Genomic DNA, 27,440 nt, shown 5'->3' with positions numbered 1-27,440 from the left:
AGAGAATCCTGGAGCTGGGAGAGAGAGAGGGTATGAGTGAGAGAGAGGGGGAGAGGGGGAGAGAAGGATAGAGGGAGGGAGAGAGAGAGAGAGAGAGAGAGAGAGAGAGAGAGAGATTATCTGGAAAAGCACTTGCTGATACTCCTTCCTGTGCATGGAAATAAGAAATGCTCCATAATTATAAGATTTATGAATACTTGCTGGAGACCACTTACTGTAAGTGGACATGTGTTGTTTTTCTGTTTGTGTTTGTTCTTTTTTTTTTTTTTAATGACTCACATTGAATTTGTAACGTTGTTGGCATAGAATTAAGAAGTCTTCATCCTGCCTTAGATTTGTGTTGCCTTCAGATTTGATGATTGTTTGGCTTGGCAATATTTTTAATCACAAGTTCATTACTTGTGATCCACTTATTTGTTTGTTTTCCATCATGGTTCTTGCATGGAAAATACTTTTTTTTTTAGTTTTTGTTTCTTTGCAGCACCATTAATAATGTGTGTCATTATTTTGTATTGAGCTTGTGTTAGCACTGCTCACTCATTTGCAAGTGAAGTTCAACAAGCTAGAAGTAGTTTATTTCTCCTGTGAGTTTGTATTTTGATTAATATTATTTTGTAAACTGACCATAGAATGACATATAAGTATGAAAGTGCTGTTGTTTGCTCTTTATAGTTCAAGCTGAGGGAGATTTACTTTTACAACACGTTTCTTGCAAGGTGACTATTACCCATTTGGATTGGTCAATATCTAGTGTTTGTATGTGCTGTCGGAATTGTGTGTTTTTGGAATGAGTTCATAAAAGTGTGTGTGGATGTCCAAGAAAAGTGAAATATGTAAAACGTAGGTCTGTTCGTCTGTAGTACATGAAGGAGTTGATTACTTTTTGAATTACCTCTTAACATAGTTTGTAGTGTGTCATCATACATACAATAAAGTAATTGGATTTGTGTGCTGTTGAAATCAGGTGCTAGTCGCTGGCATGCTCGTTGGATTTTAAGATCAGGCTGAAACTTTTAATGAAACATGCATCCGATAGCTACAGTGATAGCTTTAATTGTGTTTCTTGGTTTATATTGATTTAAACTTTACTTTATCTTTGATGAAAATATGAATATGTTGCTAAAGAAATACAAAGTATTTATAAAATACTTATTACCAAATATACTGTGTAATTTATTGCTGTAATTGTTTTGCTGCTAACTATTCTTGGAGATTATATTTCCTTCTTTAAAGTAATGTGAAATCAAATATAAGAAAATACACTGTCAATGATGTATGTATTTTTAACATAAAACAGCACGCCATGGAGTGATTCTAATTGCAAGCCTTTGACAATAACAATTCTTGAACAGGAGAGATATTTATTATTCTGTCAGTATAATTACATGTCTCTATTTAGCTCCTGAGTGTTTAATTGAAAAGAATACAGTACTCAAAGTTAGGCAGAAGTTGATCTCGTTTGTGTTTTGAATTTTCTAAGATACAATTCTGTTGTCTCCCCCATGTTTTTTTTTAGGAATGTGTGAATTAATGACATATATACAAAACATTTATGACATGCAATATTACATACTGCAGTCCGTGCTCTTGTTTGGAAATGACTGGGTTTGGAGTGATGTATACCTAAACACAAATTTAATATGAAATTAAGACTTTTATTATGAAGAACACACGTACAATCACTTTTGTTGTAAAATAAAGGCTGGCAGTCTAAAAAATATATATTTGCCATCTCTGTTTAGTGTTAAGGAGCTTTACTTTGTTCAGAATGTCAGCAGACTTACCAGGGCCTTCTCTGCGCGCTTTGTGTGTCTGGGGCTGTAACAAACACTCACATTATACAGGCAAGCCTTTCATTTCACATTAATGTTATTCTAGACTAAAGGCAAGATCATTTCGACATTGAAAGTACTGCCAAATATGTTTCATTGCTTCAGAAAGGATAAAACACCCAAAAAATCAATTTCAAATTCAAATTAGTCAATGCTCTCCTCTTTTAACTTGTTTTTTGTTATTAGTGTTCGATGGCCAAGCAAATATAGTCATATGAGTTTGAGCAGATCTATTTAAAGAGAAAAGAAAATTATAATTGGTGATAATTGACAGTGCTTATATAGGGAGCTAAATATGCATCCATTTTTATTTTTGTATAGTGCCTTTTAATGCTCTAAGCACTTGACAAAGCCTTGGCACTGTGAGTGTATGTGTAAGACTTATCTGAATTCCTTAATACAATTAATATTTTTTTTAATGTGTACATTTATGTCTAAAATGAATTAATACAATTGATTTTCTATCTTAAGTTACATGAAAATTCACAGACAGGCAGAAAAATAAGACGTAATGTAACGTATACAGATATGTGGCTTTTGTAAATATGTCTTCTGGTCATTATAATATATTTGTATTGTTAAGCTCTGCCTGGTTATTGATATGTAAGGAGAGAAGTAAATAGGTCATATGGGTTTTAGCATTAACCAGCAAATCCTGGCCTACAGGATTTAGATGAGATGTTAAGGTTTGTTCAATGCATTTACTTAATGAACCAGACCAGGAAGAATGGGCCTCCTGCCAGGTGGTACATCCTGCTGTAATTCTCCCTGATTGATAGATACTCCACAGGCTGAAACGAGCTGGGAGGATTTCAGAAAAAAAACACACACACACACCAACAGCAGGCCAAAAAATACCCACAGCACAGTACAAACACCCACAAAGACCTCGATTGATGAAGGAATATTTGAAAAACTAGTAGTAATAGAAATAGTAGTAGTATTATTAGTAGTATTAGTCACACAAGAATGTTTTTTCTGTCTAAATACAAAAACCCTTAAACAAGTGTTTCCTTTGTTTCCCAATTTTTTTTTCTGCTGAATGACAAATAATCTGTGGATCAGTGTGAAAATACCCATGCTTACCATCCATCACCCTCTCTGAGGTTCTGATTGATAAATTTGGAAAGGAATATAGTCGCTTGGGTTCTCTCTCTGTGCTCCTTACTATGTCCTGTATCCACTGTGTCCTTGTACAGTGGTTATTGAATATGGATATATATATACAGCTCTGGAAAAAATAAGATAAATTAAGTTCAGAAATCTTATCTTAAGTGGTCTCTTAATTTTTTTCAGAGCTGTATATATATCACCATCATCAGCCTATATCGATCCACTGCTGGATGAAGGCCTCCCCAATAAGAACAAGAGATGAAAAAAATATGAATGGAACCAAGAAGAAACAAAAATAAGTGATATCATTGAAAGAGTGAAAATGTTGGCCAGAGACATTGCAAGAACAGATCAGAGATAGACAAAGGAAGCTATCAAATGGATCCCAAGAGATGAAAAAAGACCTAGAAGATGACCACATAAAAGATGGGAAGATGAAATCATAAACTTTACAAACAGGACATGGAAAAGAGAAGCTATAGATCAAAGCAAGTGGAAAAATCTTTGGGAGGCCTTCATTCAGCAGTGGATCGAAATAGGTTGAGGGTGACAGTGCTATATATATATAATAAATATGTGTATGTAGACTGAGTGGCCACAGCATGACTTGATCAGGCTATGCTATTTAAAGCAGGTAGCCTAGAGATTCTGTGTGTGCAATTCAGTGGGAGAATAGGAAAAACTAAAACATCTTTGAATGGGCATGGTAGTTGGCACCACACGCACCAGTATGAGTATGTCAGAAACAGCAACCCTGCTGGGGTTTTTACACACAACAGTGTCACTGGTTTATCAAGAATAGTCCATCACCCAAAGCCGATAGAGGCTGAACAGCTTGTACAGAGTAACAGACGTACAGTCAGTCCAATAACAGCCGAGTACAACAGTGGTACCAAAAGAGCCGTATTAGATTGCACAACTCGTCATACCTTGTCAGGGGTGGGGTACGGCAGCCGACGACCTAGCCGAGTCCCACTCCTGTCAGCGAAACACAAGAAACTGCGGTTGCGATGGGCAAAGGAACACAGACACTGGACAATGGAAGACTGGAAAAACATTGCCAGGGCTGAAGAATCCCCATTCCTGCTGTTTCACGATGATGGGAGGACCAGGATATGGGAAAAACCAAATGGCGAGTTCATAGATCCATCCTACCGGGTATCAACAATGGAGGCTGGTGGTGGCGATGTGATGGTGTGGGGTGTGTGGCCTCCCCAGTCACTAGAGCCCTTACAGTTATTTATATTAAAGAGAGTGGAAATGCAGTACCTTATAATAATATTCATCATCATCATCATCATCATCATGTCACATTGAATAATAAAAAAACAGAACTGAGCTGCCTGTGTTGGATGGAGATAATTTTGCTGATCTTCTGAAGGTCCCTCTGAAACTGCACAGCTGAAATCCCAGATGTCACTATTCTCAGCAAACTGCGCTCCTCTGCTGAAGTATCTGACTCTATTATTTGCAGATGTTCAATGTACCCAGCTACACAATAGTTACTGTATGAAATCATAAGTGTCTATTTTAGAGTGCACAAGTAACCTTGTAGGTAAAGGCCAGGAAATGAGACCATGTATTTTATAGGCTCTTTTGTCCTTGAAGTGGATTAACAGGCAATGATGAAATAAGATTTTAACTGTTAGACCATTTAGGAAGAGCCTTACATATATATTATTAGTACCTTCAATAAATAAGCAAAACAATGTAACCAAAAGTTTGTATCAGCATACACACATAACAGATAAAAATCCAGAAAAATGCACGTATCATAAATAATCTTTAATTCATAATGTACAACATACAGCATGGTGTCATTAACATTTGCGTTCACTGTGTTACATACACTCACCTAAAGGATTATTAGGAACACCTGTTCAATTTCTCATTAATGCAATTATCTAACCAACCAATCACATGGCAGTTGCTTCAATGCATTTAGGGGTGTGGTCCTGGTCAAGACAATCTCCTGAACTCCAAACTGAATGTCTGAATGGGAAAGAAAGGTGATTTAAGCAATTTTGAGCGTGGCATGGTTGTTGGTGCCAGACGGGCCGGTCTGAGTATTTCACAATCTGCTCAGTTACTGGGATTTTCACGCACAACCATTTCTAGGGTTTACAAAGAATGGTGTGAAAAGGGAAAAACATCCAGTATGCGGCAGTCCTGTGGGCAAAAATGCCTTGTTGATGCTAGAGGTCAGAGGAGAATGGGCCGACTGATTCAAGCTGATAGAAGAGCAACTTTGACTGAAATAACCACTCGTTACAACCGAGATATGCAGCAAAGCATTTGTGAAGCCACAACACGTACAACCTTGAGGCGGATGGGCTACAACAGCAGAAGACCCCACCGGGTACCACTCATCTCCACTACAAATAGGAAAAAGAGGCTACAATTTGCACAAGCTCACCAAAATTGGACAGTTGAAGACTGGAAAAATGTTGCCTGGTCTGATGAGTCTCCATTTCTGTTGAGACATTCAGATGGTAGAGTCAGAATTTGGCGTAAACAGAATGAGAACATGGATCCATCATGCCTTGTTACCACTGTGCAGGCTGGTGGTGGTGGTGTAATGGTGTGGGGGATGTTTTCTTGGCACACTTTAGGCCCCTTAGTGCCAATTGGGCATCGTTTAAATGCCACGGCCTACCTGAGCATTGTTTCTGACCATGTCCATCCCTTTATGACCACCATGTACCCATCCTCTGATGGCTACTTCCAGCAGGATAATGCACCATGTCACAAAGGTCGAATCATTTCAAATTGGTTTCTTGAACATGACAATGAGTTCACTGTACTAAACTGGCCCCCACAGTCACCAGATCTCAACCCAATAGAGCATCTTTGGGATGTGGTGGAACGGGAGCTTCGTGCCCTGGATGTGCATCCCACGAATCTCCATCAACTGCAAGATGCTATCCTATCAATATGGGCCAACATTTCTAAAGAATGCTTTCAGCACCTTGTTGAATCAATGCCACGTAGAATTAAGGCAGTTCTGAAGGCGAAAGGTGGTCAAACACAGTATTAGTATGGTGTTCCTAATAATCCTTTAGGTGAGTGTATTTACATAGTATGGATTTCCAAATCTCTATTCAGAAGACATCAATCGAGATATATGCATTTGAAGAGGAATTGTGAAGTCACTGAACGCAGCCGTTGTAAGACTTCAGAAAATGTTCAGGAAGTATTTATGCATAAAAGTGATGCAATGGAATATACCTGTGAGTCGAGCTTGTGGATTAAACAGAAAATGAAATTAAATAGTTTGAGACCTGGAAGTTCTCTTCTGCCATTGTACAGCACAACACAGCCATACTTTGTGTGTAGGTGGATTGTGAGATTACAGATTGCTCCCGGGATCATCTTGTGTGTGCAGATTGATCGACGCGATTAGTGTGACGTCCTCTTGCTAAACGCTGATGATGTGTGTAGTCGTGCTCTGTGAGTTGGATTGTGCTCTCACGGACTGGGATCTGTGCTCGGTCAGGCCATAGGGGCTAATCATCGTGTCTTATTCGGAGAACGGGAGTGCATTCGCAGAGCGATCATAAAGGACTCGGGGAATTGCTTTCCCTGCCACAGGCGAAGCTGCGGGTGCTTGATCCACTGAAAGGAGGCTAAACGAGACACAAACCCAACAGGCTCAGTAGGCACCGGGGTCGTGCACACTATTGAAAGTCTAGAGGAGTGATGTCACTGGAACAAGCTTGTGAACACAACTAGTATTCCCTAGCATTGGGCTGCATGCTGTATTCATGCTGCCATTTTATAACATTTTTGGCAAATCAATCAGATTAATCAGTTCCGATTCAAAGTGAAAGGAAGAAAATAGGGGGAAAAAATTATAGAAAACCAGTGGAAGCATTGAACGTTTTTTTTTCCAGAGTATTGGAAAGGAATATAACTCTTCCAATGTAGATAGATCTGTAGCATATGTAGTATGAATAAGGAACAGCTTGTCAATCTGTCATTCAGACTCCTATTTGATGACGGCCCATCTCGACAAGGTTGTCACACTGTCTTTTACTTCTGTCCATCACCTGAGTGTATTTAGGTCTGGATCAAGTGCAATTCTCTTTTTGCCACTGCTTACACACTTGGATGACCAATGTCTTGTAGCAGTGCACTGACACCAATATCCTCGTCGCTGTGCTAACTGCCCCCTCTAATCCCACTGCCACGGGCCTCCCGAATGCTTAATGTTTCCTCACTGATGATCAGCACAGATATTGTCTTCCTAAGTTTGGTCTAAAGTTTTGTGTGGATTGTAACTATTACTTTTAATTGTGTTACTGTATGTGCCTGTCCATTTTGCAAATTGAATCCATCTATATAAAGGATTAGGTCATAAAAGAAACATTATAGTCATTAGAAACTATTGTTGAAAATTATGTATCTACAGACACAATTGTACCAGTCTTTTCCCTGTGCACCCTTAATTCCTGACAGCACTTACTGACATAAAGTTCTTATTAATGAAATGCTAGATTCACCTCATCACTCATAGAGGTCCTCAAAGAACCTTCAGAGATGTACAAAGTAGTGTAACAAAGATATTTGCGCACAAGGGAGATCAAGCATTTGATGAAATGCAGAGTGACCTATTGGTAAGAATGAAGTGTGCTTCAACTAATCCTCTGGCAATAACGGCATTCATGCACTTCATCCAAGAAATACAACTAGATATGTATTATAATTATTACTAAAAAAAAAAAAGTATTACTAATAAAACATTATTAGTATCAGTAGTGGTACATATTTAAGCACATAAAGTACATTAAGCACATGTCACTTTACAGCATTAACAACTCCGGCACCAAACCCTACTTTCTTGTTACCAAAAAAGACTATACATTATCCTGTAAAACAAGTTGTGATTCATTGTCAGTGATTATAGAGCGCAGTGTAAACCTCGATCTGTGTGACTCTACTATGATTTTAATAATCTCAGATGGCACTTCCAAATAGATGTTGTGAGGCGGGTCAATATGGATTATGGTCAATCACAGAGTCGAGTACTCAGTGCTGCAGTGTGTCTAAGAGCATCTGCCAGTGGGAATTAGGATTGACTTGAAGTGAGTTACAGCACACCGCTGCTAAAATAGACAATAGGGAAATGCTATGTTTTCCATGGCTGTGCAGCTGTCCTCAATGGAAGTGTGAAATATGTCCAAAATGGGAAACACATACACTTAATTATACTTCTATAAATGAAGAGATCAATATCACCCAGGCAGTATTACATTTTCATCTTCATGGGCTCTTTTAATATAATATATGGTAGATGTTGCAATGAAAAAGTGCTTTCCACTCTCCCCTCTCCACTATTTAAAACGATTAACTATTTAAACTAGTTAAAACCGTGTGTGTGTGTGTGTTTATGTATAGTTTGTCTATTGAAGCTGGAATTATGAATTTGCCCAGTGGTAAACATTTAATTTTTCAAGTAATTTTAAACACTTGCCTTGATTTTTCATCCAAAAACAACACATTAAAAAAACAACCATCTAAAGTAAAGTAGAAGTAAACATGACAGTTGTTTAACCACCTGATGATCATTAGCTCTAACTCCCCCTGTCACTGTTTCCAGGAGCCCCGGCTGCTCTCCTTTAATGTGCTTTTGGTCGGCTTTCGTTCCCGGTTCCCCTGGGAAGAACAAACTCAGGTGTTTGGCTTTCATGTAGCCTGAACAGATTTGAACATTGAGCTGCGCTTGCCGCTTGACATGACTCTTTAAGTAACACATGTATCTGTGCACCCCTTGAGCTATGATTATCTGTGGTAATGAATAAACAGTCACAATATTGTCAATGAGTGCACATCTCATGAAAACATAATCATTTAGACTTCAAATGACATTGAATCAGCTGCTTGCACCAGAGGTAAGTATACACTTGTTTTGTTGTTGTTGTTGTTGTTGTTGTTATTTAGAAAAGTATATTTTGAGGGATAGAATAAGGTCACAGTCAAATAAAAATAAATATATAAATAGATCAAATACCTTAGTCGTGTTAATGTGTACACAAAGAAGATTGCACACCATTGCGGGATAATAAATACATGCATAAATAGAAAGAAAAGATACATCAGATGAGTGGATTAGTATTTTTAATCCTGTGCCCACGTTCTTAAATTACAGTCTGGGAGGGACGCAAGCTTTCCGATCGCTGAGATCATCCTGCCTGACCGCATGCTGTCCACACAATAAAAAACCTGCATCTCTGCCCCCCCAATCCCCCCCACCAATTAGAAGCACTGTGAAGACAAATAACATAAACCCCTCAGAGGCTGCATGGCCTCTGTTTAAGCCACGTTTGTTTCCCATTAGTGCCTTGTGCTTATTAGTTCACCACGCAGATGGACGGCCTCAAAATCTGATTATCAAACAGCAGCATATTGAGGTGAAACTATGCCATATGGCCAGAGACGACATACTTATATAAATATATAATGTATCTATACTGTAAACACATATTCACATACATACTAGACAAAGCCCCCCCCCTTCATTGTAACAGTGTTATTCAGTGATTAATTCATTTTGCAAATTAATTGAGGTGGCAAAACTTTTTACTCAGTGTTGAACAATTATTTTGCTTATTTTAGTGTTTTTATTAATGCCAGTCCTTTCTCAGAGTGATTCAGGTTGTGGTACATGCAGAGCTGTGGTAGCACATAATTGGCACCTGCAGATTTGATGCAACACCCCAAGTCTGGTTACATTGCACACTGCAGTGGACGTGTCTAAGCAAATTAATCTTCAATTGTAGCATATGCCCATGTCAAACACACTGATCTTGAGGTGTCTGTTGAATTCTGGATCTTTCTAATAATTTATTTGTCTAGAAAGTAATTATCAGGGCATATCAGTAAAGCCTATACAGATCATAAAGTGCTGGACCCTCAGGGTTTGAGTGATATATTCATGTATGACTTTTACTGACAGGTGGTTATGGTGATAGTTGAATGTAGATGCTATTAAAACTGTAAGACAAAATAAAAGTACACACATATATACACTCACCTAAAGGATTATTAGGAACACCATACTAATACTGTGTTTGACCCCCTTTCGCCTTCAGAACTGCCTTAATTCTACGTGGCATTGATTCAACAAGGTGCTGAAAGCATTCTTTAGAAATGTTGGCTCATATTGATAGGATAGCATCTTGCAGTTGATGGAGATTTGTGGGATGCACATCCAGGGCACGAAGCTCCCGTTCCACCACATCCCAAAGATGCTCTATTGGGTTGAGATCTGGTGACTGTGGGGGCCAGTTTAGTACAGTGAACTCATTGTCATGTTCAAGAAACCAATTTGAAATGATTCGACCTTTGTGACATGGTGCATTATCCTGCTGGAAGTAGCCATCAGAGGATGGGTACATGGTGGTCATAAAGGGATGGACATGGTCAGAAACAATGCTCAGGTAGGCCGTGGCATTTAAACGATGCCCAATTGGCACTAAGGGGCCTAAAGTGTACCAAGAAAACATCCCCCACACCATTACACCACCACCACCAGCCTGCACAGTGGTAACAAGGCATGATGGATCCATTTTCTCATTCTGTTTACGCCATATTCTGACTCTACCATCTGAATGTCTCAACAGAAATCGAGACTCATCAGACCAGGCAACATTTTTCCAGTCTTCAACTGTCCAATTTTGGTGAGCTTGTGCAAATTGTAGCCTCTTTTTCCTATTTGTAGTGGAGATGAGTGGTACCCGGTGGGGTCTTCTGCTGTTGTAGCCCATCCGCCTCAAGGTTGTACGTGTTGTGGCTTCACAAATGCTTTGCTGCATACCTCGGTTGTAACGAGTGGTTATTTCAGTCAAAGTTGCTCTTCTATCAGCTTGAATCAGTCGGCCCATTCTCCTCTGACCTCTAGCATCAACAAGGCATTTTCGCCCACAGGACTGCCGCATACTGGATGTTTTTCCCTTTTCACACCATTCTTTGTAAACCCTAGAAATGGTTGTGCGTGAAAATCCCAGTAACTGAGCAGATTGTGAAATACTCAGACCGGCCCGTCTGGCACCAACAACCATGCCACGCTCAAAATGGCTTAAATCACCTTTCTTTCCCATTCAGACATTCAGTTTGGAGTTCAGGAGATTGTCTTGACCAGGACCACACCCCTAAATGCATTGAAGCAACTGCCATGTGATTGGTTGGTTAGATAATTGCATTAATGAGAAATTGAACAGGTGTTCCTAATAATCCTTTAGGTGAGTGTATAATTCTGCATGTTCAAATATATTTTCTCTATAATGAAAAATACAATTAATTTATCAATGCATTCAATTCACTCATCAATGAGTCTTTTTTGTTTCATTTCTCTTTCCCTTCCTGTTCATTCTGGCATTTAACTGCAGCTTGTCACAACACAGCAATATTCCTTGAAATGAAACAAAATAAAGGTATGTTTGTACTGACTTCTCAGGTTAAAAAAGCATACAGAGGAATTTTCTTCTAATCTAAATGTATATTTTTGGAGCATAAGAAAAAAACTGTAATATTCAGCCATGACAGTGTATCCCACAGGACAAAATTACCTCAGGTATATTTGTTGCTCAACACTCCTGTACAAATGTGTGCACACTTAAAAGCTCTAATGAATGCCAGCTCACTGTGAGAGACTGGTTGTCAATTCTAGCTGCTGTTTCTCTTGCATTTATTCTTTCTGCTGGACGATATCAATCGATGGGTAGTGGTCAGCATTGGAGAACCAACGACTCGAAATAAATGCAAAACTATTTAAGCAAAGCAAGAATAACAGAAAATACATTAAAAAACAAACAAAAAAACACACGTTCAGATATTGTACATTGTGCAGAGGGCATTATTTATTATTCATTATCAGTTCTAGGTTAGTGCTACTCCAATAGCCCAGGGCTTTGTTTATTACCTCCAGTGGAATACTGTCTCCAATGGACTGAGTTTATTTCAAAATCATGGATCTCACATGGACCTTGGAACACAGACTTGTATTTCAAGTAAATCAACATTTGTAAGAATTTATTTCTTACCTATAAGAGATTATGGACCATCATTCTTTTTGGAGATAGATCAGCATTGTGGGAATGAGATAGACCAGCATAATGGGAATTCCCATTGTCCTCCTGCTGTGACTTCACTGGATGAGTTGCTCAAGGCACATGGCGAGGGACGTGGACTCAGTTGGTTTAATTGTTGACCAGTGTAGGAGGCAATCACAATAAATTAATGACATTGACTGGCTACTGACCAGGAGACTGGCTGTTGGCCAAATCCAGCAGCTGGCAAAACGTGCTGACTTGGACTCCTGAGATGCACAGAGCTACCTGTCACACACAGAGGGAGGAAGTGACACACATTAGAAGGAGCTCATGGGGAAAAATGTAGTGAAGAACCAATCTTCACAAGATCAGATACATCACACTATACTGAATCTGTAGAACATTGGAGGCTCTTATTAGAAAGGTATCTTTTAAAGTGCATTTAACATTTTATTAGGTCACTGGCAGGATATAATCTTCAGAGAAATTTAAGCATAGTTGTGAATTTTAAATCACAAATGATTCAGACATGAGCTACCGCCATTACAGTTCTACCGAGTGACTTTAATTTGCCCAATTATCACATGTGAAGTGCTGTGTAATCAAGCACTGCCCTAAAGTTGTCTTGCCCCAGCTAATAGATAGTGAGTGCCGTGGTCATGGTGTTTATAATCAATGATTATTGTGGATTGATTCCTTTTCAGATCTTCCATTATCATGACTCAGGTCTTCTCATTTGGTAAAAGGAACAATTAAATCAAGGGTTGAGGGACGACGATGACACAAAATCTGTAGAAATTACAAATACTAGAAGGCGCATTTGTACTTGAACTTTTCTATGAAGTGTTCTCATGTTCTCCAAAGGCCTGGTTCAGCCCTTAGAGAAGCTGATGGAAAACGAGTCATCATAGGGCACTGTGGCTGAGGAATGAGGTGCTGCTTTATTTATATCCCTTCCCAACATTGTTGATAACAGAGTCCTACAGGGATTGCTTGGGACGGGCGCTGCTTTTAGTCACATTGTCAGAGGAGGAATAGCTGTGCATTTTTATACCACCTTATCTGAGTGGCTCAGGGAGATTAGTGTCAGCTGGTTTGTCACCGTGTCTATTGATTGCGGATGGAGCGGCCGGATGCCTGGCCTGCTTTCCGAATCGGGACCCAACGCAAATGGAGGCACTCACAAATAGACTCGGGTCGGTCGTTGGAATCTCAACAGTGTTTCCACCCTCCCAGCCCCCCTGTTACTCTAGGGCCTGATATTCCACTCAGTTGGGTTTTTCTTGCAGTAGAATGTGAGCTCCAGTGTAGGGGGCATTGCTCATCCTGTCCTGTGGCTGTGAGTAGCTGATGAAGCACTTTCACTACCCCCGACTTGGGTGGAATATGTGCCTTTTCCAACCATGGTTCTGCAATGTTTGCTTTAAAAAATCCCCTCTAACAGCTGTGAATTGAGATGAAACAGTGCCTACTACTTTTTATTCCCTTTGGTATTTTGAGACCATTTTAAGTGTTCGCTATAAATATATTGTACATTAAATCATGAAAGGTTATTATTATTATTATTATTATTAGAATTATTATTATTATTATTATTATTATTATGTGCAGAGGAACACTGCCCTGCAGAGCACATTGTCTTGTAAAGATAAGCTACACAGCAGGTTTAAAAAAACATGACGTTCATAGATAAGATCAGGTGTTTGTATTGTTTAGTTTACTTCGGTTGCACAGTAAACAGCGGTATGCGACCAGTTCAGTACTGCACCTCTGTAAATTAGTGAGTGGTGTAGAACCTGTGTGCCAATAATAATACAAATGAAAAAATGACCCCTATTAAACATCCAGAGTTATATCTTACGACTCGATGATTTCAATGCAAGGGAAATCTGGATATGTGTTTTCAAAGCCAGTACTTCGTGACTGTTCGTTCTGCATGTTCTCATTTCTAGACCTACTCCTTCTCCTTGTCACTTTCTCTCAGTGTTGTGCATTCCCTCTTACAGCAGGCTGACCTTAATTTGATGGTTGTGATTTTTTTTATGCTGGCATTTCCCCCCCCCAAAAAAAAACAAAAAAAACAAAAAACAAAACGATTTTCATGATGCACTGTCACACCGAGAGCAGGACTGCTACCTCTGCCTCCTCTTTTAATCCTGCTAAAGGGAGCATTTCAAAAGCATTGAAGTGAACTTCACAGTGCAGGTACAGAAGAAACCTCATCACGCTCAGGAGTACAAAGATAATAAAGCAGTTTGTTAGAGCCGACGATTTGCATTCTCATGTATTCGTATACCATAGATTTTGTCTTTACACATCATTTGCAGCACATTTTTCAGTTGACTCCAGCTTTGTTCCATAATCACTAAGCTTAGGAGAAAAAACTGAGTGTGGAGTTAGTGTCAAGATAACCCAGTGACAATGGTATTATTCAACTTGAATAGGTGAATGGAAAATGGATATAGACCTGTTTAATTAGGTCCTGATCTTTTTCCCTATGTGTGTGAGGGACATTACATAGTGACAGAATGATTAAAAAGTATTTTCCTGGGTAGTTTTAATGGTTAGTGCTGAAAAGTCTGGCAAACGAGATCCATTGCTAACATTAGTTTCTCAGAACTGGCTTTTTTTGGGGGGTTCAGCAATATTTAGTTACCTGCACAGTGATCACCAAAGCTTTTCAAAGGATCACTCTTAACCAACTGAATTCATATCTATGAATCGTATATCTTTTGATTCCCAGGGAATAGACAGAAGTTGAGTTCACACAATAATGTGTTTTAGGATAGTGTTGTATTCAGTTTTGAGCTGCCAAGAAACATGAATGGCTTTGCATAACAATAAAGCAAACATCAATGGCCAGTTACATCGGCCATTACTGCCCTCAGACATATGCGAGCTGCCATTCTTGCCTTCCGGAAGAGGCCAGTGAGCAAGGTCAGAGGTCACCGTTGCCAGGGTGTCACAGAGGGGTCAGACCGCTTTCTGAGAGAAGTGCTGAAAAGAACATTCATTTAAAACTCATCAGCTTGAAGCCCTGCCCCGCTGAATTAAAGACACAAGTACCAGGCTGTCAGATCTCAATACCGTACCCGCACACTAACACAGCACTTGAGGAGAACAAATAATGTATCTAATTATTTGTTGTCATTTTAAATGTTTAAACAATACGTTCATTTGTTTCCCCCAGTCATAGAATTAGGTCTTCAAAGATGAAACCGCAAAGTATTTTAGGTCTCTTCAGTATCATTATTTATATATTGCGTTGCCTGACTTTAAATCTGAATTTACTTCGTAAGAGAAAAGTTACTTACATTTGCATGCTTTTAATTGTATTTATATTATTATTTTAAATGCTTTTCTTTCCTGTACTTTCTTGTTTCATATCCTCACTAACCCCTGGATTACCAGACTGTTCTTTCAGGTCCTTCTGGTTAGGAAACAATTAATAATCACTCTAATATTACTCTGCAAACAAACAAAATTTGCAGGAAAAATAAGATTCACTTTGGGATTTGTATTTTCCCTTAAACAAAAATGCAATAAGGAAAATATTAACAAAGAAAAGTTAAAACCAATTAGAAGTATATGTATGTAGTTGGATTTTTAAGATGTCTTGCAATAGAATCTGCTGCGTGCACGCAGTGTAATACCAGAGACTGCTTTAAACTGGAGCCGAAGCTGTGTGCTGCTGCCATGGTGATCCTTGTTAATATAATGCAGCAAATAATCATAAGCAAGCCGAATGCAGCGGTCAAAAACAGTATAGAAATGGGCGAGAGATGTAATGGCTATTAGAATCAAGTTAGATCATTTAGTGACGGCATTAAAACTTGACTTTTACAGACATATATTTATCTAAATACAGCCTGCTCAATTTGTCTAAAGCGAATTTGCAAAGTAAACAAAACTACACAGGTATATAAAATTCATAATTTGTCTGAACAATTCTGATATATGATGTACAGTGAGGGAAAAAAGTATTTGATCCCCTGCTGATTTTGTACGTTTGCCCACTGACAAAGAAATGATCAGTCTATAATTTTAATGGTAGGTGTATTTTAACAGTGAGAGACAGAATAACAACAACAAAATCCAGAAAAACGCATTTCAAAAAAGTTATAAATTGATTTGCATGTTAATGAGGGAAATAAGTATTTGACCCCTTGTTAGCAATCACAGAGGTCAGACGTTTGGCAACTCGAACCTTCAGCTCCCTCCACAGATTTTCTATGGGATTAAGGTCTGGAGACTGGCTAGGCTACTCCAGGACCTTAATGTATTTCTTCTTGAGCCACTTCTTTGTTGCCTTGGCTGTGTGTTGGGTCATTGTCATGCCGGAATACCCATCCACGACCCATTTTCAATGTCCTGGCTGAGGGAAGGAGGTTCTCACCCAAGATTTGATGGTACATGGCCCCGTCCATCGTCCCTTTGATGCGGTGCAGTTGTCCTGTCCCCTTAGCAGAATGTTTGCACCTCCATGTTTGACGGTGGGGATGGTGATCTTGGGGTCATTCCTCCTCCTCCAAACAAGGCAAGTTGAGTTGATGCCAAAGAGCTCGATTTTGGTCTCATCTGACCACAACACTTTCACCCAGTTCTCCTCTGAATCATTCAGATGTTCATTTGCAAACTTCAGACGGGCCTGTACATGTGCTTTCTTGAGCAGGGGGACCTTGCGGGCGCTGCAGGATTTCAGTCCTTCATGGCGTAGTGTGTTACCAATTGTTTTCTTGGTGACTATGGTCCCAGCTGCCTTGAGATCATGAACAAGATCCTCCCGTGTAGTTCTGGGCTGATTCCTCACCGTTCTCATGATCATTGAAACTCCACGAGGTGAGATCTTGCATGGAGCCCCAGACCGAGGGAGACTGACAGTTATTTTGTGTTTCTTCCATTTGCGAATAATCGCATCAACTGTTGTCACCTTCTCACCAAGCTGCTTGGCGATGGTCTTGTAGCCCATTCCAGCCTTGTGTAGGTCTACAATCTTGTCCCTGACATCCTTGGACAGCTCTTTGGTCTTGGCCATGGTGGAGAGTTTGGAATCTGATTGATTGATTGCTTCTGTGGACAGGTGTCTTTTATACAGGTAACGAGCTGAGATTAGGAGCACTCTCTTAAAGGGAGTGCTCCTAATCTCGGCTCGTTACCTGTATAAAAGACACCTGGGAGCCAGAAATCTTGCTGATTGATAGGGGATCAAATACTTATTTCCCTCATTAACATGCAAATCAATTTATAACTTTTTTGAAATGCATTTTTCTGGATTTTTTTGTTGTTATTCTGTCTCTCACTGTTAAAATACACCTACCATTAAAATTATAGACTGATCATTTCTTTGTCAGTGGGCAAACATACAAAATCAGCAGGGGATCAAATACTTTTTTCCCTCACTGTATACCCTGCAGATTGTGCACGGCAATAACGATAACCATACTCATTTAAATGGCATGTTTACAAACACTGCCATGAGTCCTGATGCTGCAGGATATTAGTTTCTGCTAATTAAAAATGACCTGATATGCAGCAGGATTTTAGGGACCTTTATCTGATTAGCAATCTTAGAAGAACCCACTCAGCCATTTTTTTCCCTTTTGCACCAGATCCAAATCCGGCTCAGATCATTAGTTCTTGTCAATACAGCCATCACACCTATCAGTGTGCAAATAGCCCAGTCATTAACCCAGTGGGCAGCATTGAGGGGAGAAATATGCTGAGCAGTTCTAGAGACTGAGCCACAGCCATTTATCTTTGGTAGACAACACACACACACACATGCTCGCACACACGCACACAGCCAGGGAATAACCTCACAACCTTAGCCACATCTCTCTAAACAGAGGCAAGTTATCAGCACCTTTTCTGGGAAATTGTGTCATTCCCAATATCTTAAACAGGATGGTACATATGATTCATCTTATCTACATCTGCCCTGCAAGTTTTACAGTGTGGCTGATAAAAATAAAAATAAAAACTCCTACAGTAATGCATTTTCCTATGATAGCAGCAAGATCAGAAAAAAGAACGATGACAGAACATCTTTGTGTTTTAGGCTATTTTTATTCATATGGAGGTATAGTTTTGTCACACGTTAAATATTTATTTTATCTGTCTTTGGTGTTTGAAGGAGAATTGTTTCTCCACTGAAATATGAGATTCAAAATTCTCCCCATTATTCCCAAAACAACACAAAAACATTGTTTTTATTCCGATTGAAATGATGGCTGATAGTTCTGGTATATATAATTCATTTCCAGTCCAATGCTACATATCATTTTATTCTTCATTTTAAACCAATTGTTGGATTAATTCTAATATAATTAACTGTGGTCTGTACTTTTTGGTTCCTTGTTTCTATTTAATTATTTTCTGTTTTAATTCAAAGATTCAAAGGCGAGTCTATTCCACATCTTCTACATCACTTAAAACAACATTGTCATTCTGAAAGTGCTGTAATGGCAACACAGAAATCTTCATCGCTTTCAATCCAGTTTATCGAAGGCAGAGAACCGTTAATTTCCCCGTCTTATTTTCCCCTCAGTTCCTTTGTTTTGACGTCCCCCCTCTGGGGCTGATCTCCTCTGAGTCCCAAACCCAGTCAGACCACGGGCAGAGGTCACCTCCCTGCTGAGATGGTAGGGATGCCCTCAGTCAAACCCCATGAAAGAAGCTCTCGCAGTCAACCCCGGCTCCAGCGTTCAAAGTCAATACGCCTTTGTGTCCGCTAGAAAAGGCCCAGTCTGCGCCTCCACAATGCTGTACTTGTAGTGTCTTTGAGGCGGTGATAGATGGCAACATGGTAAGATTTTCTCTTGTAAAGCACATATTTCCGTGTTATATTTTTAACAAATATCGAGAATAAAATGATGAAGTAATCCTAACTGGCAATGTTTGGCCTTTGGTCGCACATGCAAGGTGTATCTGAATGAGCCATGCTTCCATACCCTGAAGGTTTAAAACTTTTCAGATTTGGTTACGGTTAAAATTTTATATTTAGTCATTGTTTCAAGGAAAAAGTGGATTTCAATTGTCGTCTTGTTTTACGCTCAAACAGCTCTGTTTTCAGAAGGTCTTTTTAGGTCATTTTAATTGATATATCTTTTGTTTCTAATCTAAACAAATATATACCTGTTTTGGTTCATCAGTATATCAAGAAGAATAGAAGCCCAAAGGCAATCCCAGAGAGAATGTTACAATAACAAAGTTCAGATCTTTAAAGATGAATTTAAAGAAGTTACCCTGAATTTGAAGATAATTATATGTTTTTGGGAGGGGGAAGCAGTTCTACACTGAATAATACTACATACTGTTGAGACTATACTATTCTGGTGTGAGATTATGTGAATCAACAGATTAGATGTGTTAGGTAGGGAAACTGGCAGCTGTCTTTTGTCATATATAGAGACTAATGAATCAGATATCACACCTTTGTTGGGGTCAAATGCAGAGCAGATAAAGCTGGACAATAGTTATTCCCAGATAGAACAGATATATTTGAATTTAATGTAATATATGGTAGATATGTGGCATCCTTATATGTATCTGCTAAAATTGTCCTCCAAATATTTAAAATATGTGGAACATATTTGAAATGTATTTTAGTTAATCCCCGAATGTAGAGTTAACCTCACCATATGTTCAACCTATAAAGTAAACATGGATTACTCACTAAACATTTTTAAAATATGTCCCATATTATTTAAATATACAAAAAAGGGTATACTTTTGACAAATATAAGGAGTACACATTTCTATAATGTTTTTAAGCTGTATGTTATGTATGGGGCGAATTAATTGCTTTCAGAAACCGAATAAATTAAACCTTTAACAAACAGACAATTTCTAATTAGGACACTGGTGCGCACGTTGCAGAGCTGCAGAAGCTCATGTTGCCTTCAGAGCAAACGCGCTGTTCGCGGTGGGTGGGGCAGTAATTTCCCCCCGGTCACTGCGCCGGCCTGCGGCCTCATGCTTCACCCCAGTACTGCCAGCTGGGAGAAGGGCATTGTAAGCCAAGGTCCCAGTGTATCATCACCTTTGCGTTTGAATCAAATAAAGAATGCCAGTTTTCATCATGTATTTCTATTTATTTTACATTTTGCACCAGTTAACTCAAGGAAGGCCCTAACCAAGTCACCGTTAAACACTGATTTACTTTTTCATCACTGGGCCAAAAACAGTTAGTCCAGCAGAGTGTGAAGATGTGTGGCCTTTCTGTGTCCATGGTCTCTAATAAGTCTGCAACTACAGGCTTCCCTGTGTCAACGGACTTTGAATTAATAAGAAAGAAAGAAAAAAAACAGTAAATTAATGAAGAAGTCTAAGTTCTTTGTCACGACCGTTTTAAAAACCTTTTTGTTCTAAAAACCAGTGTCTGGATGTACCAAGACCTTGCATCTGCAAACAATGTACAAGATGGAGTGTTTAAAGATTTCTGTAGCAGAAGCTTCTGTTATGAGGCTTTTTTTCAAGGGTCTACACACAATGAATCAATTGTCTGACACATTTTGATCTACATCTTAACACTGGACTTTTTTTTACTAAATAATTTCTCTGCTGTGAAAGCATATGAGTACACTGTATCAACGTATTCTGCAAAGTAAAGATCGAACTGTAGAACTGCCATTGTGTAGGGTAAGGTTTCAGACAAAAAAATGTAAATTAAAAATAACACCTGCCTACTTCCAGAGTTTATATAGATTATGCATACAATAACAAAATGAACAAATGAAAGCTCAGTGACAATACAAATCTATTGAGTTATGTTTAAAAAAAAAATCAGTGCCCTCTATTGTTTAACCTTTATTGACAGTGTATCTCGGCATTATTAAACTCAATCAGGATCAAGCAGCAATAACAAGCACAGACGAGAATGAATCAGCCAGTTGCTAATTCTGATTTGTCTGCCGCTCTCCCACTAATTAGCAAAGGAATTCAGAGGACTGCTAATTGATTTGCAACAAAGAGACAGCTGTGTGCCCCAGATGTCTGCGATCCGCGTGTACCGCCGAGGCATGGGGGAGGCCCGCTCAGTCACATACAGAATTGATTTAAGTACAGCGCGGAGCCTGGAGGGAGCCGAGCACAGGGGCTGTCATTGCCGATGATTACAGGCCTGTGCACACAGCTCCCCTCCTGCCTCCCCACTCACGTCCCCTTGAGCACATCCGGCCCAGCTTTCCTTCTCATGCACTTTCCCTCCATATTCGGGCCCAAATACCTTATTCTGGGCATTTTTCTGTGGGTGCATATATGTAAACGTGAAATATATGTGAGGGCAGTTTTTATTTATGTTTGTGAATGTATGTATTGATTTATTTTGTGTATGATGCTCATCGTCATGTTGAGGCTTAAACTACACTCCAGTATTATTTGTCAGTTATGTTCAAATGTATCGGTTTCGGCTGTTTTTCTTTTTCAACTAATTGTCTAAATGTCCTAGTGATAATAGTCATAATCATATTAATAATAATAACAAACACCGGTCAAGTAACAAACTATAACACAACTTGAAACAAAGCCAGAAAAAAAAATGAATCCCAAGAACTCGAAACAAAACACTCCACGATGGTCCATCTCAGAAAACTTGGAACGTGAATTAGATCCCTCCCTGTTCCTTTTTCTTCTGGCGCAGTAAACAGTTCATGCTGCAAAATCGAAGACAACGAGATTGGAGGCCTTGTATTTATCAGCTGTTTCCGCTGTCCCTTTGTGCTTGACTGACCGCATCAGCGTACGCAATGGAAATGTTCCTCTTCTGCCTCCTTGCCTCCTCTCCCTGACACCTCTGCACAGCTGCCCATGATGGGGATATCATTGCTGGTTATTTTTGAATTACAGGGCGATGCAAATGAAGTTGTATCCCGCTTTGCCTCGGGACTGTCACACAGCCCGCGTCCGATTGCCAGTCATTCGCCTCCTGTTGTCACTTCCTCTCGGTGTCTCGGCGCTCCGGTCTCCTCAGAGGGAGTTTGCTTGTGAGCTTCTATGGGAATAACGTCTGGAAATGTTTTCAGATATAATAGAAGACTAGTTTTATTTAATTTGGTTACAGCACTTACTGAACATTAACCAACATCAAATATTTGTTCTACTGTGATTAGTATCATTCTTACTATTTGACTAATGAAACATTCTGGGTCTTTCTGACCATCATTCTCCACACTGCTGTTTACAGGGCACAGAGAGTAGTGTGTGTTTGTGTATACAGTGGCTCTCAAAAGTATTCACCCTCTTGGACTTTTCCACATATCACTGTGTTACAAAATGAAATCAGAATGGATTTAATCAGGAGTGTTTGCGTTGTAACACAGTGAAATGTGGAAAAGTCCAAGGAGGTGAATACTTTTGACAGCCACTGTATATGTATACATACACACACACACACACACACTTTTCCAAATATACTTATAGAGAACAATCAGTGCATTCTAATTAATGTATTCTCATTTCCCAGCAATAGTAAGCTTTACAAAATTATTATTTTGGTCATTTTCAGTGTAGCATACAACTAGTAAACTGTAGTGTTTTTTCATTCCATTCCTGTGTGCATGAAATAAACAGGTGACCTGCTTAGCAATGTGGACAGAGAGATGTGTATACTATTCATTCATACATTCATTCATTCATACTATTAATGTTAATTTGAAGATAGGATTCAGACATTGCAACAATCCACAATACCACTGGATAAATATTTGCACATGCAATGAATCATGTTCTCTAGGGGTACACCAGCACTGATATATTATTATTAAAATTGGAAGACGATCTCATCCAGGGCGACTTATAGTTTACACAAGCATTATGGAAGTGTCTTAATACGAATCTGATTTAAAATTTAAGCATTACAATAGTGCAGTAGTATAATTAATACAAAGCACAATTTAAGCTTTTTGATGATATAGTGAGGAAAAATCACAATCTGAGACAGTGTAGGTGACTGCCTGAGAAAAATATTTCTTGTGCACCCCAGAGAAAGCCCTACTTTTGATCCGTCAAGAGTAGTGCTATTACGCATCAGCGCTGAGTCTAGCTGTTGTGGATCTGCTAAGCAGCCTTAAAGAGCAACTGACCATCGCTCACCACAGCCTGGGCCTTGGCAAAGAAAAAGCAAGAACAACATTTAGACAGCTGCCATATTCTATTTGCATGTGGTTCTCCTCATGGATTAAAGTGAACTTGGGACAGTGTACGGCCAATTAGAGCAAATAAACTGATTTTTATCAGCTGATTGATGCCCCTCTTGCCATCACTCTCGGGAGGGTGCTGTGCCTGGGCTGGAGTGGGCAGAGTGCAGTGCCAGAATGTAGGCTAGGAGATTTGGGGTATTAGTCCGACTGATTGTTGTAGTAACTGAGAGTCACCAAAACAAAGTAAATCCTCAATCAAGAAATAATTTTGAGTAAGTCAGCTTGTGATGGAAAAATAAGCTGTGGTAACCAGATATGGGGTGGATGTAACAGGAATACAGTGTACATGTGCATGATTTCTATTAGAGAGTCGGGTTAGCCTGGTGCAGAAACACATGCCGAATTAGTACATTGCATACGTTTATTGAAAGAATAAACTTTGTAGAGTCCCATGATTAAGCTTTCGGCATATTCCAGCCATCCCGTCCCAGACTGCAGACCCAGTGTAATTAATTTCCAATTTGAGGGTATGTTAGGGATGCCCACGTTCAGACCTGTCTGTGCTTCTGTATTCCTCTGCCATCTCTCTGCAGCCCCAAGAAAACTGCATCCTGCAAACTCAGTTTGAGATCCCTTGCATGTTGGGACATTTTTGTGATCCAAATTGGAATTGGCTACAGCGCAAATTTGGATTGCAGGGTATGCACAACCATGTAATTGCATTATTATAACTGAGGACATGCTGCTGTTACAGCACACAGGAATATGACCCTGGGAATAGTCTGTTGGACTGACGAGTACAAATCAAGTGTTAAAGTTGTCTGGGTGACTGTGTTATTTGTGTAATGTAGTATACATACTATACAGTAGTAACAAATAACCTATTTATAATGGCTGTCTCAAACATCATGTGACACTTGCTCCAGATTATCATTGAGTACATTGCATTAATGCAGATATTTTTCTCTGGATTTTTGAACCACCCTACTAATCTATGCATGTTATATACTGTATAAATTACTGTAGCCTAAGAAAATTAAACAGATTTGTATGTGTTAGATAATGCAGAGTAAAAAACATCGCTTAGGAAAATTAAAGAATGAATGAATGCACTGCAATGTTAAATGCTTTGGCTTGTATGGAAACAAAGGGCTGGAAAAAAAATCCAGAATAATCATGTATTCCCTATACAAAGGGCCTTTGTCTGTGTTTTGTCTCAGACATTATTTATGCATAGCAGTGGAGGAATATGACTGAAACATGGGAACAGCAATGCTTTGTGCTCCCTCTGTTTGATATTAATGGGAGTCTTATTAGCAACAGTCACACAGACATCACTTGATTCGTGGCCCAGCAAAAAACAAATAACCCCTCTTTGTGTCTTATCTAATGATGTACTGTCATGCAAGCTCTATTTAGCTGGAACAAATGGCAGAGGACTACAGTGGTGGAGAAGGAAGTTTCAGACCATGTGTCTCACACGTCACAAGTTGCAGCAACGGAATTGTGGACACATTATTTGTACTTACTTTTATTTTTTCTGACATTACATTGCATTTGGTTATAACTACATAGTTATTCATGATCACATTAAAGCTACACCCGGTGCCACTATATATATGTATAGTGTGACAGTTTGAGATGAGTGGTATACGAGGGGAGGTACTTCTTTTTTCACATGGCATGACGGCGAAACCACATCACACATAGGTCAAACCAGTGAGATTACACACACCTGTCCTGAGTTAAGCAACACATAAAAACCTGACCCTGATACGGATCACACCCCATGCTATGCCACAACGTGTATAGCTACACAATATATGGCAGAGTCAAAGTGTGGTGAGAGGTTAATTCTAGTAGGTGCGCAGCATGTAATGGTCTTCAAAAATACAATGTCCTCTACCTTGTACCATGTTGACCTCTAAAGCCTTGTAGGTAGTGACAGCTTGATAGGTCATTGTTGTATCTCCAATCTTGAACTTGGAGAGGAAGTGCTTCTTTGTCAGTGACCCCCATAGCAATACTTGACCTCACTGCGCATAAGCCAGCATGGAGTCTGAAGGACAGATACAGTTTCTACGACTTTGACAAATACCAATCATCGGACAGCTTTTGTCATTCATCTTGACACTGGTGTAATGGACTGGAGACCTTGTGTATAATTTATAAAATGGAATTTTGTTAAACATTTTTGATGCATAAAACACAATGAAGCATTGTTTTAATTACACAAAAGGGAGAAAATATGAGCTGTTTGTTCCCTTGAGGAATGGGGATTAGAGAAGTGACTTAAAATTAAATGTTATTTGTCAAATTAATAACTGTCTAGTCCATCTCTAGTCTTACATGAAGATGGATCCTTCCATGTAACATGAGGTGACACAATGTATTTGTATGTTCCAGTTCTAGCCTCCAGTGATCATTGCAAGGCTCTGCATTTGACTTTTAAACATAAGTAGCAAATCCATGGCAAACAAGGTACACACATACATGCTTTGTGATTTAAATGCAAGGGTGTGGGTGAGAGAAAACGAGAAAGGTATTAATTAATCCAGGGGGGCAAAGCCAACCAGGGGGCTAATTATAGGTTTGAAGAACTTTTACAAGTCCTTTCTAAAAATAAATTGTACAGAGAGTCTTTGTAAAGCCCTGTAGAGACATTGCAGGTTCACTGAACAATCATGTCATCTTGTATATAATGACATCTTGTAACTCAAGGGTTCAGTTGGTCACGATATCAAGAGTACCTTGACTTTGTGGGTTTTGGTGGGCAGCCTTGTCAGCGGAGGACAAGCATGTCACAAGAGTACCCCAGCCCTTTAACCTGCGCTTTGTTTCCTCTCTTCTACACACCAAATCAACCAATCAAGACATGAAAGCCTTGCCAAAAGTTGGAGGAGAGCACGACAACAACTTGTTTGTCAATTTGCAATGGATGAGGTTATATCACTCAGTATATCAGTATATCATTATATCAGCTATGATCTTCCTTTAGTTCTCACTCTGCCTGCATGCCTAGGCCTCTCCTTTCAAAGGAAGCCTGCACAGAAAACATTTTACATGTTTTAGACTTGGAAATTGCATCTCAAACATGTAACTTCTCATGTAACATTTTCCATGTGATCTTTTTTGAAGGTATGGTATATATATATATATAACTGTTTTATGACAAATTAGTAATTGTTCTGTTCTATATTTCTGAAGCTGAAAAATGTCCTATAGTTACAGAAAATAATTAAACATGCTGCGCTGTACATGATTATTTTTTTCATTATTACCGATTTTCTGGAGTTGCTGTGTTGCATGCTGGTGTTTTCTTCTGACCTCATTAGATCCAGTATTGAAATAATACAAATAATCTCCAGAGGGGGTTCTACGCAGTTTTGCATAAATTCTACAAACATCAACACCAGCCACATGGAAAACCAATATGCCTGCTCTGGTGACTCCATTCTTCTCTCTTCATTCCAACAACATGATTTTAATTAATTGAAAGTTGTGAGGCGGAACATGTTCTATAATACCACTAATTTGCTCCGGAGTATGTTTAGACATTTTATTGACCAAAGCAGAGGTTTATTAATTAATTAAGAAATGCATTTTAATCCTGGAGTCCCTTGAGGTGAGCTTCCAAACAACTCAACTCCAGTCGCTCAGTGCACCGCTTTCACAGCACACGTGTCTACACGACCCGAGCTGTGGAGTGCTGGCCATGTCTCATATGACAGCTTCTTTTGAGGAGAACCATCTTTGTTTATTGATACATGAGGGAATAAATATTTTTTCTGTGGGTAATTGCTTAATCTCACATTTAGACTGGGCAAGCTCTGAATGCTACTATGCCCAATGACCATGATGGCAGCAGATGGTTTTAGGAGTTTTGCTTTTGAAGTGGATGTGTTCTACATAACTATAGAGATCCAAATTGTACAAAACCTGGGACACTGCTCATTCACTCCCTCATTTGGGTTTACTTTTCATTCTTTTTAACTCTATATAGGTCAAGTGTTTACCTATTTTAAAAATAGAAAAATATGATATATATGGCATAGGATAAGGCAGACCACTTTTCTGACTATTTGTTTTGCAAAGATGGAAAATAGAAGCACTAAGATGTCTGACATTCTCAATGCATTTCTTAAGAATAATACATTTTAAAAATAAAACTTTTAACATTGCAGTAGTTAATGTTAGACTCAAAGGGTTCAGAATGTCACAATGCGCATTTCCTTTTTAAGCTTAAATAAGAAAAAATGGGTTTACTGGCTGTAGGAAAAAAAAAATGCAGGCCCTTGGATACATCT

General features: G+C 39.1%; 1 protein-coding gene across 11 annotated transcripts in view; it reads left to right on the top strand.

Moving 5' to 3' along the window:
• Window positions 1-27,440, top strand: part of LOC136713659 (poly(rC)-binding protein 3) — a 180,572-nt gene that overhangs the window by 130,645 nt on the left and 22,487 nt on the right. The window contains exon 1 of one of the 11 annotated variants that reach the window (XM_066690841.1): window positions 110-216. The exons of the other annotated variants lie outside the window; for them this stretch is intronic. The gene's annotated coding sequence lies outside the window, so the exon portion shown is untranslated. Of the gene's footprint in view, window positions 1-109; window positions 217-27,440 lie in introns of those variants that run through there. 11 annotated transcript variants of the gene reach the window in all.

This window comes from Amia ocellicauda, chromosome 18 (assembly GCF_036373705.1).
Source record: "Amia ocellicauda isolate fAmiCal2 chromosome 18, fAmiCal2.hap1, whole genome shotgun sequence".
Taxonomy (NCBI): Eukaryota; Metazoa; Chordata; class Actinopteri; order Amiiformes; family Amiidae; genus Amia; species Amia ocellicauda.
Note: the sequence above shows the minus strand (reverse complement) of the source record. Positions and strands in the feature narration are given on the sequence as shown.